The 17,301-nt window shown below is 42.9% G+C and overlaps 1 protein-coding gene across 6 annotated transcripts in view; it reads right to left on the minus strand.

Annotated features, from left to right (window-relative positions):
- UBE3D (ubiquitin protein ligase E3D) overlaps nucleotides 1-17,301 on the minus strand; it is a 435,152-nt gene that overhangs the window by 291,188 nt on the left and 126,663 nt on the right. The window lies entirely within an intron of this gene.

Consider the following 17,301-nt stretch of genomic DNA (forward strand, 5'->3'; position numbering starts at 1 on the left):
ATCTACGGGTCTTTTACGACAACGTGCGAAATAATTTTTTCAGGATTAGAGAGGTTCTGAGATGAGACCCAGAAACAATTTTGATCTGAGGAGAGGAAGGACTGGGAAGCCATGAGAAAATAATGTCCTACATTCTGATGGGAAGTGGAGAAAATTTTGAAACTCATATATTGTTTCAGGTGTCTTTAACTCACCTAAATTGCTAAAAGGTGGTGAGCATAACCAAGTATTCCACAGAGTCTGCTGTGTTCTCAGAACTATTCCATTTGGTATTTTTAAAGACAAGACCTATAAACACTTGAAAAATGTTCTCTATTTTCTACTGGTTTAGGGGTAAAAAAATTTTCTTTGAAAAGAAAAAATGTATTTTTTAAAATTCCCGCGAATTTTCTTTGAGGTCATCTTTCTAAAGTATGAGAAATGAATGGAAAAGGAGAGTGGGCCCAGTTGGGGGTCCCTCAGTAAGGGTTTGGGGACAACCAAGACCCCACATGAGATAAGCGTGCACGATCTCACTCCTTTTCTCGAGAACCCTTGGTTCATAACATTAGTATGAAGCAAATGTGGAGAGAAAAATGTTGGGGACTGGTTACATCAGCGAGTTACTATCTTTTCATTTTGACAAACTTATGAACAAACCCATCAAGACAGGGCACCTCTTTGTAATGTACAAAAAATACTGAATCACTATGTTGTACGCCTGAAACTAATATAATATTGTAAGTCAATTTTACTTCAATTAATAAAAAAAGACAGGGCTCTTCACTCAAGTCCCACCACCCCCAGCAGTCACCTCTCCCTGTTCAAACTTCTGCCGGTTAATCCACGACACCAACAATCTGCGGGGCACTTGGCTGTTTTTCGTTTGTTTTTAACTTATAAAAGAGTTCAAATATTAACATATTCTCTAGTCAACAGAATAGTATAATAAAATCACAAATATTACCCAGAAACAATAATTACCAACTCATGGCCATTTTGTTTCATCCAAAGCCCTGCCACAGAACTCCTTTGAAGCAAATCCCAGACCTATTATTTTGTATATAATTCAGTGTGTGTCTCTGAAAGAGAAGGACTGGGATAAAAATAAAACCACAATGCCATGACCACATCTAAAACATTAATAATAATTCCTTAACATAATCAAATATCCATTCAGTGATCAAGTTTCCCCAACTAGCTCATAAAATTTTTGAACAGCTGGTGTTTGTTCAAATCAGAATCGAAACATGTCTAAGTAGTGTTACAATGGATTCATACGTCTTTTAAGTTTCTTTTAAATCATGAGTTCCTCTTCTCTTTTTTCTCCCTTTGATTTTTATGTTTTGAAGAAATCAGATCTTTTGTCTGCCGGGTTTTCCATAGACTGGAATGTGGTGAGTGTTTTTTGTTTGTGTTTTTAGTGTCACTATAAACTCATGGATTTAAAATACATCTGATACGCTTTAATCTACTACAGTCTTTATTTGTATTAATGCTCACATCATCCCATCTTTGTCAGCGAGAATCTCTTCAACTCAGAGCCTAAGTCCTGAGGACATGATCTTAGTAGTTTATATTGGTTTTTTGTTTGTTGGTTGGGTTGGTTGGTTGGTTTGCTTTCTGGTAGGATGGGACTCAGCCTCATCTTATCTCAGACATGGAATCAGCCATTCTCCGGAGAAGCCTAGGTCCTTCAGTGAGGAATAGTATTTGGAGATAAGAACTTGAGCGCCTTACTGCTTCGAAAAGTTCCTTGGACACGTTACCTCATGTGTACGCATATACACCCGCTACCCACCTCTGGGGGCCACCATGTTCCCTTTTCAAAGTGCACTCAGACCCTATTCAGAAACCAGGTCCTCAACTACTCAGAGATGAACCTTTTTGTCTGGTTACCTAAGGAGGACAGGTTAGAAAAATACCACCTTAGCAACAGAGAGAGAAACTGAAACCAAAGAAAGATCATGAGTCCCTTCCTTTTCCACTGGAACTGAAAGGAAATAGTTAAGTTCTGTTATCAGAACTTAGATGGAAAAAGGAATCTTTCTAGATAGAGAACTTAATTTTTTTTTTTTTAACTAGGTAAAGACCTTCTTGTATGAGTAAAAGAAAAATGCTTCCATAAAAAGGCTGATCAAGGAGGTCCCTTGGGCATGGAATGATAAAGGTGACTCACTGCCTTGCATGGACAGGTCCCTGCTGTTAATTTGTTTGTCAAAGCTGTGGAAGAATGGGGGGGCGAGGAACGGTCACTCCGTGGAGTCTGAGCACTGGAAGTCCGTCCCAAAGACAATAAAAGTCGTTTTGTAAACTTGTCTGGCTAATTAGGAAGAGTATTTCTGCCCTCACTAAAGGAAACTACCCTATAACCCTCACAGTATATCTGGAACAGAGAAAAAAAATGAAAAAATGGAAGGGCACGCGTCACAGTGATTTTGATAATTTAGAGCAAACGTATTCAGATGGCAAAATGTTTCCCAGCCCCTCAGCAGCAGGAGCAGGTTCCCGTAAAACCTGAACCTATTATCGGCGGTGGGGTCTGGGGGGAGTGTAATGGGGACTCCTCCAAATCAACCATAAAATGTCTTACAACAGACACTTCACCAAAGAATGTAAATAACCAAAGAGCACCAGGGAGATGCAAATAAAAATCATAATGAGATGCCCACCAGAATAGCTACAATAAAAACCACTGGCAGCACCAAATGATGACGCTGTTGATGATGATACGGAACAACGGCAATGCTCGTACGCAGTTGCTGGGAGTGTAAAATGGCATAACCACTTTGCAGAAGCGTCTGGCGGTTTCTTAAAAGTTAAACGCACGTTTACCCTACAACCCGGCAATTCCACTCCTAGATATCTACTGAGAGAAATGAAAACATGTCCACAAAGAGCCTTTATCAGACTGTTCACAGCAACCTTATCAAAATAGCCCTCAATCAGAAACAGCCCAGGTATCCATCAAGAGCAGAATGTATTAACAAATTGTGGTTTTTTCATACAATGGACCACTATTGTGCAATAAAAAGAAGAGTGAGCCACGGATAAATGCAATAATGTGGATACACTGCGAACACATCATGTTAAGTAAAAGAGACTAGACCAAAAAAAAAGAGTATACACTATACGATTTAATGTATACAAAGTCCAAATATAGGCAAAATGAATCTATGATGATAGAAATGAGAGACACTGGTTTCGGGGGAGGGAGGATGAATAAAAAGGCCTGAAGGGAACTTTCTGGAGGAATGGATATGATCTGTATCTTCTTTCTGGATGGGAGTTACATGGGTGTATGTACAGCAGTGGTTCTCAACCACGGGTGGTTCTGCTACCCAGGGGACATGTGGCAATGCCTGGAGACACTTTTGATTGTCACCCCCCAGGAGGGGATGCTACTGGCGTTTAGTGACTAGAGGCCACAGATTAACAGACAGCTCCCTACAAGAAAGAATTATCTATTCCAAAATATCAACGGTGCCAAGGCTGAGAAACCTAGTGTATATACAGTGGTCAAAACTCATCAAACTGAACAACTAAAATCTCAACATCCTATTGAATGTTAATTATTACCAAAAGAATGAAAGAAAAAAGAGCTCAATAACCTCTCTCCTCACCCCAAAATATAGGTGAAGGATGAGACTGGGGGAAAAAAAAGTTCACATTTCAATTCTGTGAGTTCAACTGCTCAAAAAACACATTTCAATATCGAAATCATGCTCAGTTAATGTTGACTGAAATTTTAAAATCTTGGGCAAACTTCCAGTTCCGCATGTAAGGAGCTTGGAAGTTGCCATTCCATCCTAACAAGTAAAAAGCTGAACAGACTGAAAAATCAACAGCTCTTGGATCCATAAGGGAGAGGAGGACACAGGGCAAACCGAGACTGGAGAGACAGGACAAGGCGGGGATTCAAGGCTTACTGGAGGAGAGGTTTACTAGAGGGAGCGGCAGCCAAGGTAGGAAACCTGGGCTGTAACTGACAAACCGTCGGAGGCTCAGTGTGCACAGGTCTGAGAGTGAAAACCTGCAAGGGGATCCAGTCATGATGGGTCCCACAGTTGTGTGAGATTTACCTCCAGAGGCTCGACCCAGGTTCTCACAGTAAATACGGGAGAAGAATCCCCTTGAGCTTCCAGAGAGGGGAGGGGAAAAGGAACCATTTTGAAATATGCCAGAGTCCTCCGCTCTTAACAAGGTTTGCCCTCGGGGGGCGGGTGGGGGGGGGGGACAACTAGTTAACCAGAATCTAACCTGCTGGGCGTTATTAGAGCCTAACTGACCTGGGGAAAGGGAAATGACCAACTCCAGCCCAATCTGGCCGTCCCGTACCACCGAAGGGGGGAGAAAAAAAATTAAAACTTGATATAAAAACGTCCAAAAAAATTACACCGGGGGGAAGATGGACGGAGTATGGGCAGTCCTCTCCACAACTCTCCCTTCAAACACACCCTTCCTATCTCCCCTCTCCCACTGGTAAAACTCACACCCGTGGGCTACTCCACTTAAAACTTCCTGAAGGAATTACATTTGGGCCTCAGGGAAATGTTGATACGGTTGTGCACAGACAGCCCTGGGTGATAAAAACAGTGGAGGGCAGGGAGCCCGCCTGGCCCTTCAGCCTCAGCATCTAATCACCCAACCCAGACTCCACGCTCTTCCCGCCCGTGGTTCTGAGCTCACGAACGTCACGGGACAGGACGCAGCCGCAGGGCGAGCCAGGCGTGGAGCTGGGTGAGGGCTTCCCGCCATCGCACAGGTCACTGTAACAAGCTGCCAGCTGATTTCCACGGTTCTCCCTGAATCTCAGGAAATTTCTGGTACAAAGTAAAAAGTTGTGCTTAAGTGGAAAAAGAAATGGATCCGGAAACGCTATGCCGTAAACTAGTTTATGGTACGGGTGCTGTTACCTCTGATGTTTGTAGAAAACAAGTAGCTCATGACTCAGGTTACTAAAGCTGAATTTCAAAAACATGTTTTCCCTCGGGGGGAGTCTGAACTGTATACAATTAGCCTTCGTGCCAGTGAGTTTCATTCCCTACTGCTTACAGTAGCACCCAGAATACATTTTACACTGAAGTCTGGAGGCAGCCCTAAGCCAATCAAGAGACAGATTACTCAGAAATGCCTCTGGTGGAGATGCTGCAGAGCTCCTTCAACATTCTGGCCTTCTCCCAGACCAAGAACTTTTCCCTCAAGTTTGAATTAACTGACTTTTAACACAAGCATGCACGTCTACTTCCCTTCCCTTTATGCAGGAGGAAGTAGCTGCTTCGACTTCTGGCCGGGCGAACGAGAACTCCCAAGTTGTAAAAACCGCCCTCAAAGACTGTATCCCTCGCTCACTCTCAGAAGCCTGAAATTCTGTGCTTGTCTCTAACCTTCGCGTTGATTCTCCAGGAGGCGAGCTCTCTGAGCAATAAAGCCCATTAGCTAAATTCTTTTGGAAACCTGACAACCTCACACTGAGCCCTGGTTCCTGTGGGCACATCTGCTGCCCGGCAGGGGAGTGAAATTGGATGTGTTTTAGACGCACATCTAAAGAGAGTTTTAGACGTGGTAGGTGGTGGACAAGAAAGGCACCTTTACACTTTGGCCACCATCTCTGACGTATTCAAATACTCCAGCTTTACCATCATCCATTCAATACTTGAACTGCTGATTCCAGGGAGCTACTTCGTAGGGCGGGATTCACAAAAGAGACAAAGCCCCAGTGATGTTTAATTCCCAAACCTTGCATGCAACACAGCTCCATGGAATGTTCAACAGCCCTTGCCCATGTACAGGGACACTGGGGGTGGGGGCGGGGAGGGAGACGGGGGAGGACCACATGCCTCTTCTTGCTGACACTTGGTGTTCATTTTCCCAGTAAAAACCATTTTTATCCACCCACCCTCCACCCCATAAAAGGCAAACCTGCAATGTGGGATGGTAATGTCTTATCTAAATTTCTGTCTATCCCTCCATGGGGTCTTGCACGCGGGAGGCTTTCAATAAATATTTGTTGGCTGAAATGAATAAATGATTGAATTAATGAGTTATGTAACTAGATTCCAGGCTAAGTTCTTTTCTATGGAGGTGTCAAAAAAAAAAAATGTTTAATAGGATGGAGCTAAAAACAGAGTGGGAATTTTGATATTTTCAACTCTAACACTTCCATGCTACTGGGCAAAGCCTCACCCTGGCCGAAATGGGACTTGGCTTAGAAAACATTGCTTACAGCTTTGCCCAGCACTGCTTCACAGCCTCAAGGTTGAGACCGAGGGGCAGAGACCCTCACTGCCCTTCCCAGCTCTGTGAAGAGGTAACTCTCAGAACTCTCACTAGGGGCCTGGGGATTCCGTAGTGATTTTGCTTCCTACAAAAGTTGCTTGTTGGGGTAACGTAAGAATCCAAGAATTAGAATGGGGTGATAACCATTTTCATGATGAAAACACAAACTTAAAGACAACGTCAATCACCAAGTGATTTAAAATGTAGAAACTCAGTCGGGTGGTGACATTGACAAGGTGAAAGTGTTCCAAGTGTGATTCTGAACACTGAGGCACCGTCTGGGTCTTAACAATGACCATGAGGCCCGACTGTATAGCACAGGGAACCCTTCTCCATACTCTGTAATGACCTACATGGGAAAAGAATCTAAAACAGAGTGGATATATGTATATGTATAACTGATTCACTTTGCTGTACAGAAGAAACTAATACAACATTGTAAATCCACTCTACTCCAATAAAATTAAGACAAACAAAAAACAACGCTCGTGGCTCACCAAGCTTACATGGGTTTGCTTTCCATGCACATTTTGTGTCATCCTCGTCTAACTCGAAAGATCTAATCCCACAAGATCACCTCTAATTAGTGATGATGCACTCTTAGAAGACAAATATAGACACAAGAGGGGATGCATCAGCGGTTTAAAATAATTAATGCTTATCCTCACAAGGCCACCTACACCAAGGCACTTGGGAACAGTTCACCATAGCCATGTCATAGAAGGATGGCAAGATCATTTTTCTTACCTGCAGAAGTAGGTCACAGCAAGAGCCTTTGGCAAAGGAACCCGAGTGGACACTGAATGGGTTTTGTGACACAATCTTTTCATTTTTCATCTCAATGCAAGACTTAATCGTTGGTTCACTGTACTCGCTAATCACCTCCCTCCATGGTAACAGGACCAGAACGAGGCTTGGAAGTGCAGTATTTGGGGACACAGCGAAAAGCCCCATTACCAGAATACTGCTGCTACATTGAATAACCAGAGCTCAAGCATTTCAGGCAGCCACTGGGTTTTGTTGTTTTATTTCCAATGATAGGAAAATAAAACCGATCATCATAAACCAGCACACCCATCCGGAGTCTGAGCTAGGCAGTCCAGAAGCACAGAGGCTAACGGTTACAGCATTTCACACAGAAACCTTTTCAGCTCCGCATACAGCCCCCATGTGGGACATTTTATTTCTTTTGAGACTTCTATTTAAACTCAACCATTCAGACTTTCCAAAAACAACGCGAGTTATGTGCATTTCACTAGTGCTACTGCCTTCTGAATAATGAATGCCTTTCTCAGTGAGGATGAAGGAGGTAGAGAAAAGAGGTAGACAGTAGCAACAAGGGGAACCATGACATTCGCAAGTACTGTGTGATCTCAGGAAACCTCATCAGAGGGGCTGAAACGCACCTCATCTAAAGCTTTGTCCTGCCATCCCTCAGAAAGGCTCAACCTGCTTCCTGTACCAGCAGCTTCTCCCTGGCTAATGCTGTGTCTCCTGACCATCAGGCACGTGTGTTCGGACTAACTGACGGTGGACTTTCTTCCTGGGGCACGGACAAACTGTCTCTAGGACACCAGGCTTCTCTGCTAACTCTGTGGTCTTATCAACCTACCTTTTTTCTTTTTTTTTTTTAATTGAAGTATAGATGATGTACAATATTATGAAAGTTGCAGGTGTACAATATACTGACTCACAATTTTTAAAGGCTATATCCCATTTATAGTTATTATAAAATATTGGCTATATTCCCTGTGTTGTAAATATATCCGTGTAGCTTATTTTATACAGAATAGTTTGTACCTGTTAATCCCCTCCCCCTATATCACCCCTCCCCCCACTGGTAACCACTAGTTTGTTCTCTGTATCTGTGAGTCTGCCTCGTTTTTGTTATATTCACCATGTTGTTGTATTTTTACCTGTCTTTAAAGGGATGTGCTCTGAAGTTCTGGTAAGGGCTAGAACCCATTCTCTGGCTCCAATTCAGAGTTACTCATTTCGTACAGTCCTTCCTCCCCGCCCCCCCAAAATGCACTAAAAAGCTTTCCTCTGTCCTTTTTCTCCCCCTTACTTTCTTCTTGCTCAGAGCAATCCTATTTCATTTTTCACAGAATATGATTTTCTGTGTTCGCTTTATCATTTTTACCCCCTCAGTGTCATTAATGACCTTCGCGCTATTAATAACCTTCAGTTATTCTATGGTTTTTCCTTCCACCTTCATCCTTATTTTGCCCCCATTTCAGAGCTGAAGGACAACTGTACAATGAGTAAATTTTAAAGTTGTGTCACGGTTCCCCTAGGGACAGTCTCCTTCCTTGCGCTATTAAGTTGGAAAATGGCTTTTTAGAAAAAATCAAGGTTTTTGTCACAGAGCAGGTGCAATCATTACAATGTGAAATTAGTCCTTTTTCCAGTGAAAGTGGTGCAATACTTTACTTGTAACTGCACAAAGGGATTTAGGAAATGGAATATAAAAAAAAACCTATCAAGAGCTTTAGAGGGTTATGTGCAAAGTTATATGATATTTTGCTCATGCAATATAGACAATAAAGCCATGCCGCTGTGGAATGCCAAAGTTTTGCTTTCTGGATTCACCAACGCGAAATCAGTTCATTTAAACTTTGGAGAATGACCTGCTCTTCATTCATGCACACATCCATGTCGTCTCTGTTCCCCATGTTCACTGGGCTCCTCCAATGTGCCAGGCAGGGTGATGAATTTTAAAAAAGCAAAAGAACAAAAAGAAATCTTTTTTATCCTGAAAAGCATGTCGACGGTTATCCCCTATTCTAGGCAAGCCGCTCACTTCAAAAATTATCTCATAAATTGTATGTACTTGCAGAAAATGAGGCGGCACGGTAATAATAAACCTGCCTGCAGGCAGATTCACTGAGGCAGATGTGGTTTTACAGCACTCTGTGAAACCCATGACTGTTTCACTAGTTAATAACTGGCAGCCCAGTGGGCTTGGACCACAGTGGGAGAAAGGCAACCAGGCCTTGCTCTGTGGTTTGCTGCTTGTCTGGCTTTGACTTAGCCTCTCTGAGCCTCAGTTTCCTCCTGTGAAAAACAGGACCAGCTGCACCAGTTTCCAAAGAGTGGTTCTTACGATTGACTGAGATAAAATCCACAAGGCTTCTATTACTGTGCCTGTCGCAAAGTCGATGCTCCATACATTACAGTTTTAGCAGCATCATTATGACTGGAGTTTACAGCAGGGCAGACATGACAGCCCTAAATCAAGGCATTCTTTTTTTCTCAGAGGGAGGATGACAGGGCTAATTTCAAGGAGGCAGAGAAGACAGGTTGAAAATTAGGGTCTCCCTCGTCCTAGCCCCACCCCACTTCTCTGAGTTGGGCACCTACGTACCCCAATTACTCATTATCTCCACGAATGCCTTTCTGCATCAGCACCCCAGTCACTGACCCCTCCCTTTCACCACGATCTTTTCCTCTATCTAGCCCAAACTTATTGAGAGATAGCTTAACTCAGGGAAGTAGCTGACCACTTTACATGAGTCAAAGAAAAGGAAGAGGGGGCTTCCCCGGTGGCGCAGTGGTTGAGAGTCCGCCTAACGATGCAGGGGACGCGGGTTCGTGCCCCAGTCCGGGAAGATCCCACATGCCGCGGAGCGGCTGGGCCCGTGAGCCATGGCCGCTGAGCCTGCGCGTCTGGAGCCTGTGCTCCACAACGGGAGGGGCCACAACAGTGAGAGGCCCGTACCGCAAAAAAAAAAAAAAAAAAAGAAAGGGAAGAAAATAAATCAATTTTCTTTTTGTTTGTGATGGAGATGACAGAAGAGGTAAAGAAGGACACAGAGATAACTGGACTAAAAAAAATAAATAAATAAGGGACTTAATGATCCAAACTTAACAACAGAAACTGATGCTCGCTTGCGGAGAGGCCTATCGATTTCATGTGTTCGCCTCAATTTGGCTCACAAAAACTATAGAACACTAGAGCTGGAAGAGATCTCAAAAATCATTCAGTCAAACCCCATCCTTTTAGAGCTAAAGAAACTGAGGCCCAAAGAAGTCTTATAAGATGTGTTGAAGGCAACCCAGCTCATCGCTGCAGACCTACAACTAGACTAGGTTTCTTACAGTTTCATTCCAAACAGAATTTCAAATGATTTGGGTGTAGTGTGTTTAGGTGGTTGAGGTTATCCTATTTTGTCTCTGTTTGTTGCTATTGTCTTCACTTAGCATGAAAAAGATGCAGTCTGACTGGGTAAGTCTGGACTGGTGGGATTTACTTTAAGTGCCCAGTGATGGTGGTGGAGTGGTCCGTGAATGCCCTGAGATTGCAGGCAGAATTATACGTGGATGGACATTTTTCTAGGAATAGGGTAAGAAGCTTTAACACGCTCTCAAAGGTGCCAGCGAGCAAAACAAAGTTAAGCGAGTGGACTGGGCAGAGAAGAGAGTGGTGAGCCCAGTGTTTCCACGCTCTGCAGGTAGGGTGCTTCCAGTGCGGACCTGGGGGGTGCGGGAGGGGTAGGGAGAAGCTGGCTGGCAGAGCAGACTCCGCCGTCCACCTTGGCGTCAAGCAGTGTGGCTTTACCTCCTACCTTCTTTCGAAATTCACGTCCTGCTCAGTTTGCTGAAAGAAAGCCTTCTGCTGCTGGGAGGAGGGAGACTGAAAACCACTGTTACAGCACGCCTATAAAATCTCAGCGAAGGTGTGAGCTCCTGTCCATAATAATTTACAGCATTCTGCCAAGAGCGCCCCTTCTCCTGACTGTCTCTGTTGCTGTTCTTTTACTCTCATGTTTAACAATCAAGATGATAGATACCTCTTGCCTTCTCAACATCTTCATGAGTTCCTGCCGGCGGCAAGAAAATAAGGGCCAGGCATCGCAAGTGGCTAGAAAAAAAGAGCCTGAGTCCACCTTTTCTCATTCTGAGAGGATCATGGAAATTACTTTTTCTGTTTCTCTGGCATCTCACAGGCTGATCTGCGTCCCAAAGGCCTAGGTGCTGCTATAGATGCATCAGAATCCCTGAGGGATTGTCCACCTTTTTCTTTTTTTATCACCAGAGAAATTCTCTCCCCTCCATTTTTCTCAGACAATAAAGAGTTGAGGGCATATATTTACAAACAAGAAGTTTTAAGTTTTATAGCATGTTCATTAACTTGAATTATGGATGGGGAAAAATGAGAGCTAGTAAAAAGCAATAATGTTTAGAAAGCAATATATTTGGTCATTTTCACCCCAGATTAGAACTTCATGCCCCTAAGACACAAGTCTAGATAATGTTGTTTGTGTTGCATTAACCTTAAGCTATAATAGGGCAAGAGCAGATTACAGGAGATCACAACAAAATAGTTATAACATTAGCAGCAGCTAGCAGGAATATTGTGGCAAGCAATCACTCTTAAAGATTCAGTTATAAACACCAGGATCACCGTCTGGGCCTGTGTGAGTTTCTACGATATTCGAGTACAAATATATGACTTCAAAAATAAGTATCATACTGAAAACTGACCACCCGGAAGACGTTTTTATATTTGAGGTTTGATGTTTCTCTTCTTCTGGTTTTACCCCCTGACTTCATGTGTTGATGAAGGTTGGCAGAGCCTGGGGTTGGAGGGGTACTCAGCAATCAGCTGGTTCACTCTCTCTCTCCCATTCTCCCCAAGTCCAACCATTTCTACTACTCCATATGGCCCCTCCCCTAGAATTAGAATTTTTAAAGCTATTCTCTCATTGAATAGCTGGGCAGACACCCAGCAATGTTCCGGGCATTGTGAATTATATCACACAAGTATAAGATGATGTTCCTGTTTTCAAGGAATTTATCATCTCACTGGAAACCTTGGAAGTACATTTAAGCAGCTGTCATACTAAGTGACAGCAGCCAGAGCAGGAAGCGATGAAAACGCAGGAGTTAATCTTATTGTCTTCTGTGGGATCCTTTACAGTACCTAATATCAGGTTTATAACGTGGCTTGTAGAACCAGAGTGGTACAGACAACAGAGCACTGGGCTGGGAGATAAGGGGCCGCGTCTCCGAGAGTAACAGAAGTCCATGTGTAGAATTAGAAACAGAGGGAATAGTCCCAGGGATAAACGTAACAACCGTTTATTCAGCATTTATTTTTTTCCAAGTACTTCTCATATACTCATTGACTTTATAATTACAATACCCATAAAGTAATACTATTAATATATAGATGAAGAGATAGAGGCTAAGGGGGGTCCTATAGTCAGCATGTGGAGGGGTTGAACTTTCACACCACACCTGTCTGATTTCTAAGCCCATGCTTAAAACTGCATCTCGACTCCTAAGTCCTATCATTTCCGAGATTCCGTGTCTTAAATACGTAGTATTTGATATCTTAGTTAATTATGAAATACAGCAAAGCTCATAAAGTATTCAGACATTTCTGCAGAAATTTTACTGATATCTAAGCATAACATCTAATGATGTTCTACATTAATATACCTTAAAGGCTTTTACTGTAGCATCCTTAAGAAAACAACAAACCCTCCACAAATCCAAACTTTTTCTGCTGGTTATATGCATGACTGAACTGCTATGGTTACAAGGTTTTTAAAAGTCACTTTACAAATGAGAAAATGATGGCATCAGGTATGAAGAAACACACCTGAGTTTATGTGATGAAAAAGTTCAAAAGAAGACCAAAGCATCTTCCAGAACAGATTCCTAGTTTAGCTTAGCTGAAGTTCCACGGAAGCATAAGGTTGGGTGTAACGAGATATAAACCAGTGCACTGTCTTTGCTGCTATGGATTCATTCGTGAAAGAATTATAAGATAGTTTTCACTCTCCTCGACTTCCCTCATGCATAGACAGAGCAGAGAGACCCTAGTGAGCATGACTCTGGACCTTCCTTACTCCCCCTTGAGGCTCACGCTTCCAGAGGCCAGGGGAGTGGGCAGCCCCACAAGGAGAAAGTAGAATTCTTAAGATGCAAGTCAGGGGAGGGGGTGGGTTAAGTTCCAAAGTGGTGGCGACTCCTGCTCTTCATATAGTTCCTGGCTGTACAAGTGTCAGGATCTAGGAGGGCAGATGATTCTAAGGTCAAGGTCCTTAGTGGAGGTCCCAGAGGCAGCAGCACGGGTCTCAATGACTAGCCTGGCACAGAGGGAGTCAAAACCCCAGGGAAACCATTCTTCTGGATTTGGGCAGAGTGTCTTGCCAGGAATCTTTTCCCTTGATTTTCTTGGACTGATAAAGATTGGTTACTTGTAAGGGAATCAATCGACTGATTACTTTAGGAGAGAGAAAACTTGCCTGAGAAGAACAAGCAGACACTGTAGTTTCAACGTCTATCCCCAAAATGGCAAACAGGAAGCAACGTCTCACACACAAAAGTTCACTATAAACATTCACTATCTGAGAAAAGAGTACTTCAAACATCACCATATGAAATTACTAAGAAAAGTCTCATTTTCCAAGTCTGATTCCTAACATTAAGGCTCAACTGCTAAAAAAACAAGTATATAAATTTTTAAAAAAACATACTCACAGAGAGAACTACTATATATTAACACTATAACCAAATACCACACAGTTGGCTGGAGTCATGGGAGAGAAGCGTTTTGGGATGAATTATGGAACAAAGGGGATCCGCGTCTAGCAACTAATCTCTAGAGTCCTTCGCCAAAGTTTTCCCTTCTCATCCAGGCTGACAGATGCATTTTGGGATTTGATATCCAGAGAATCCTTAGGAGGAATTCTAAGAGTAGTTTTTCCCAGAGGAGGCAAAGTAGTTAAGAAGGCAAGGTAAATTGCCTGCAGTGCTCCTTTGATAAGCTTCTCTGTTTAGTATGGTAACAGCATGCTGATCTGTGATAACACAATTGAAGATATATTACACATTTTGCTGCCCTTAAAAACAGCAATGCAGCAAGCCTAAAAAGATTTCATCAGGCACAATTTAACCTTTGCCTGATGATCCAAAGTCAATATTATGAATTACCTATTAGTTCTGTGGCCTCAGGCAAGTCACGGGAACCTCTAAGCATAGGTGTCCTCTTCACCATGTGAATGACAGTACTTCTCTCATAGAATGGTGATGGTGGATTAAATGAGATCAACCCTGTAAGGCACTTAGCACAGAGTCCTTTGCATTCTTAAAAGACTCAAAATGGTAGCTACTGCTACTTTTAACATATTTCCCTGCTTTGGGCTGTGATCTAGAAAATTAGGTTGACCAATGAGTGTAACTTCTCAAGAAGTTACTACATAGGATTTAAAACTTTAAAACATTTATTTGTCTTTTAGGAAAACAAAAGATCGAACTCTCACTTCTTCCAATATGGTAGACTTGATGTCGGAAGCAGCCCTCTCAATATAAAAGACTAAAAATGCTGAATAAATATTTTTTAAATCTTTAGAGCCCACAGCTAAATTGTCAGGAGAATAATTGAACCCTCCGGTGGGAAAAGAATCCTGCACCTCTTGGTAAGCCAGGGCGGAAGAAAGAGTTTCCCAGAGACCTCTGCCTATCCTTGAAGGTCTCGACTAGAGTGGGAGCTTTAACCTGTAGAATTTGGGGGGTCCTAGGACAAGCCTGGGGCCCTGAAAAATAGAAGGTTGGATCAGAGACGCCGGAGATTCCTGCCCCACCCCACAGTGAACAAATTGGGGGAAAATATCCACGTTCTAGAGGTAGACTGTGGGTGAGGTGTGGGACTCGAGGGACATTGTTCCGGCTAATGATTAAGAACTCTCCAGACAATAGGGGCTTCTTAGACAATGGGTGAATTTCCAGGATGTCCGGCCCCCTTCCGAGAAGGAGGGAGATAAACAAAATGTAAAAAAGGTATCTGTCAAAGACCAATCAGGAAGCTGGGGACAAGTTCCCTCTCTGGTCCAAGCCTAAGCCGGGACCAATCAGCAGGAAAACACAACCAAATCTATAATTTACATACGGGGAAGTGGGAACCTATAAAACTGACATATTCGCGCCCAAAAGGGGTTCCTTCTTCGACCTCCTGCGTGAGGACCAAGGAACCCCGGTGCACCGGCCTTCAATAAACCTCTTGCGTTTTGCATCGACTTCCGACTCTTGTTGTTTCCTGGGCGAGTCGAAACTCCTAGGAGACCGCGCAGGTCTAACAGAGGCTACTTGCCTGCTTCGGCCTTGACGCAGAGTCTGGCATGGGGGGTGGGGGAAAGGCACCCCTGAGAAATCCTGATCACAGGTCCACGCTAGAGCGTTAGAATTCACCCTGTTTACGGGGCCTCCCAAATAATCCTCTCTGCAGGAACGTACTTTCCACCCGGGCCTCAAAGAACTCCCACAGATAAAGTTCCAAGGAGAGCGCGAGCCTGCCAGTACAGTTACCCGATACGTGAGCAGCTGAGCAGAAACAAGGTGCAGAGCCAGACCCACAAAGCTGTAGGGATTTTAATTATGGAAGAACATATAACAAGTACGTTTAAAGAAATACAAGAAGTACCGAAAGTATGCCTAGGGAACATGAGACTTTCAAAACTTCGGGAAGATCAGAAAAAGAAACAAACTATTTCTGGAAATGCAAAATATAAAAACTGACATCAGAAATTTAATGGATAAGGCAAAACATGAGATGGGACATCGCTGAAGAAAGATTAGTGATTAAGACTAAATAATAGGGCTTCCCTGGTGGCGCAGTGGTTACGAATCCACCTGCCAATACGGGGACACAGGTTCGAGCCCTGGTCTGGGAAGATCCCACATGCCACGGAGCAACTAAGCCCGTGTGCCACAACTACTGAGCCTGTGCTCTAGAACCCGTGAGCCACAACCACTGAGCCCACGTTCCTAGAGCCCGTGCTCCACAACACGAGAAGCCACCTCAATGAGAAGCCCACGCACCCCAACGAAGAGTAGCCCCTGCTCGCCGCAACTCGAGAAAGCCCGCGCGCAGCAATGAAGACCAACGTAGCCAAAATTAATTTAAAAAAACAACTAAATAATAGTTGTAGCAGGCATAAAAGGTATATTCTGAACAACTTTCACCAAAAGTCTGAAAATGTAGATGAAACAGACAAATCTCGAGAATATAAATTACTGAACGTGATTAAAGAAGAAATAGAAAGCCTGAATCATCCTAAACCTTTACTTCTGCTGAGTCAGCAGTTAAACATTTTTCTAACTTGGAAGATACCAGGTCCAGCTTTACAAATGAGTTTTACCAAACAGGTAATTTCAATCTTATTATAAAGTCTTCCAGAAGCAGAAAAAGAAGAAACTCTCTCTTCAAGTCGTTTTATGGGCCTATCAAAACCTTGACACAAAAACCCCACAAAGACAGTATAAACGAAGAAAAGTACAAGCTTATCTCAACTCTGAATATAAATGCAGACCCTAAACAAAAGATGAGCAAACTACAGATCATGACCAAACTGAGAGTAACTCAAGAGTAAGTTTAACGTTTGAAAATTTCAGGTAATTCACCATATTCACAGACCAGATGCAGAAAAAAATTGTGTGCAGCCAAAGCCTGGAGTCAAATGTAAAAACATAAATTAAGCTTTGTAATGTTCTTTGTAGGCTAATTACACCTTCCCTGCATACCTGGTAATTTCACAGTAGGTAAAGCAGTGAAAAGAAGCTAATTTCTTTCTTAAGTAGAAACATGCATATGCAAAAACAGCATATAAAGAAAAGCCAGACCCAGGTGGGGGTGGGGTGGGGTGGGGGAACATACTTAAAAGAAACTAACACACCACTGTAAGGCAGTTATATTCCAATAAAGACATAAAAAAAAAAAAAAAGTCCCCAAGACAGCCATCATTAAACACATTTCTCTCTTTATTCAAAACATTTACTGAGCCTCTAACTGTACACTGAGACACTGTACTTGACAAGATGTACAGTAATAAAAACAAAAAAAGGTACAGACTTTTTCGTGCATAGCTCACCACTACTAATTGATAAAACAGTATATTTTGGTGAAAAAGTAAACTGATGTGAACTTTCTGGAGAGTGATTTGGCAAAACGTATCAAAACAAAAAATATTAAAAATATTCATAACCCTTTGACTTCAGAAGTGATTAGAGATTCAGCCAAGGCTTATGGACAAG

This window comes from Stenella coeruleoalba (genome assembly GCF_951394435.1).
Source record: "Stenella coeruleoalba genome assembly, chromosome: 12".
Classification (NCBI taxonomy): Eukaryota; Metazoa; Chordata; class Mammalia; order Artiodactyla; family Delphinidae; genus Stenella; species Stenella coeruleoalba.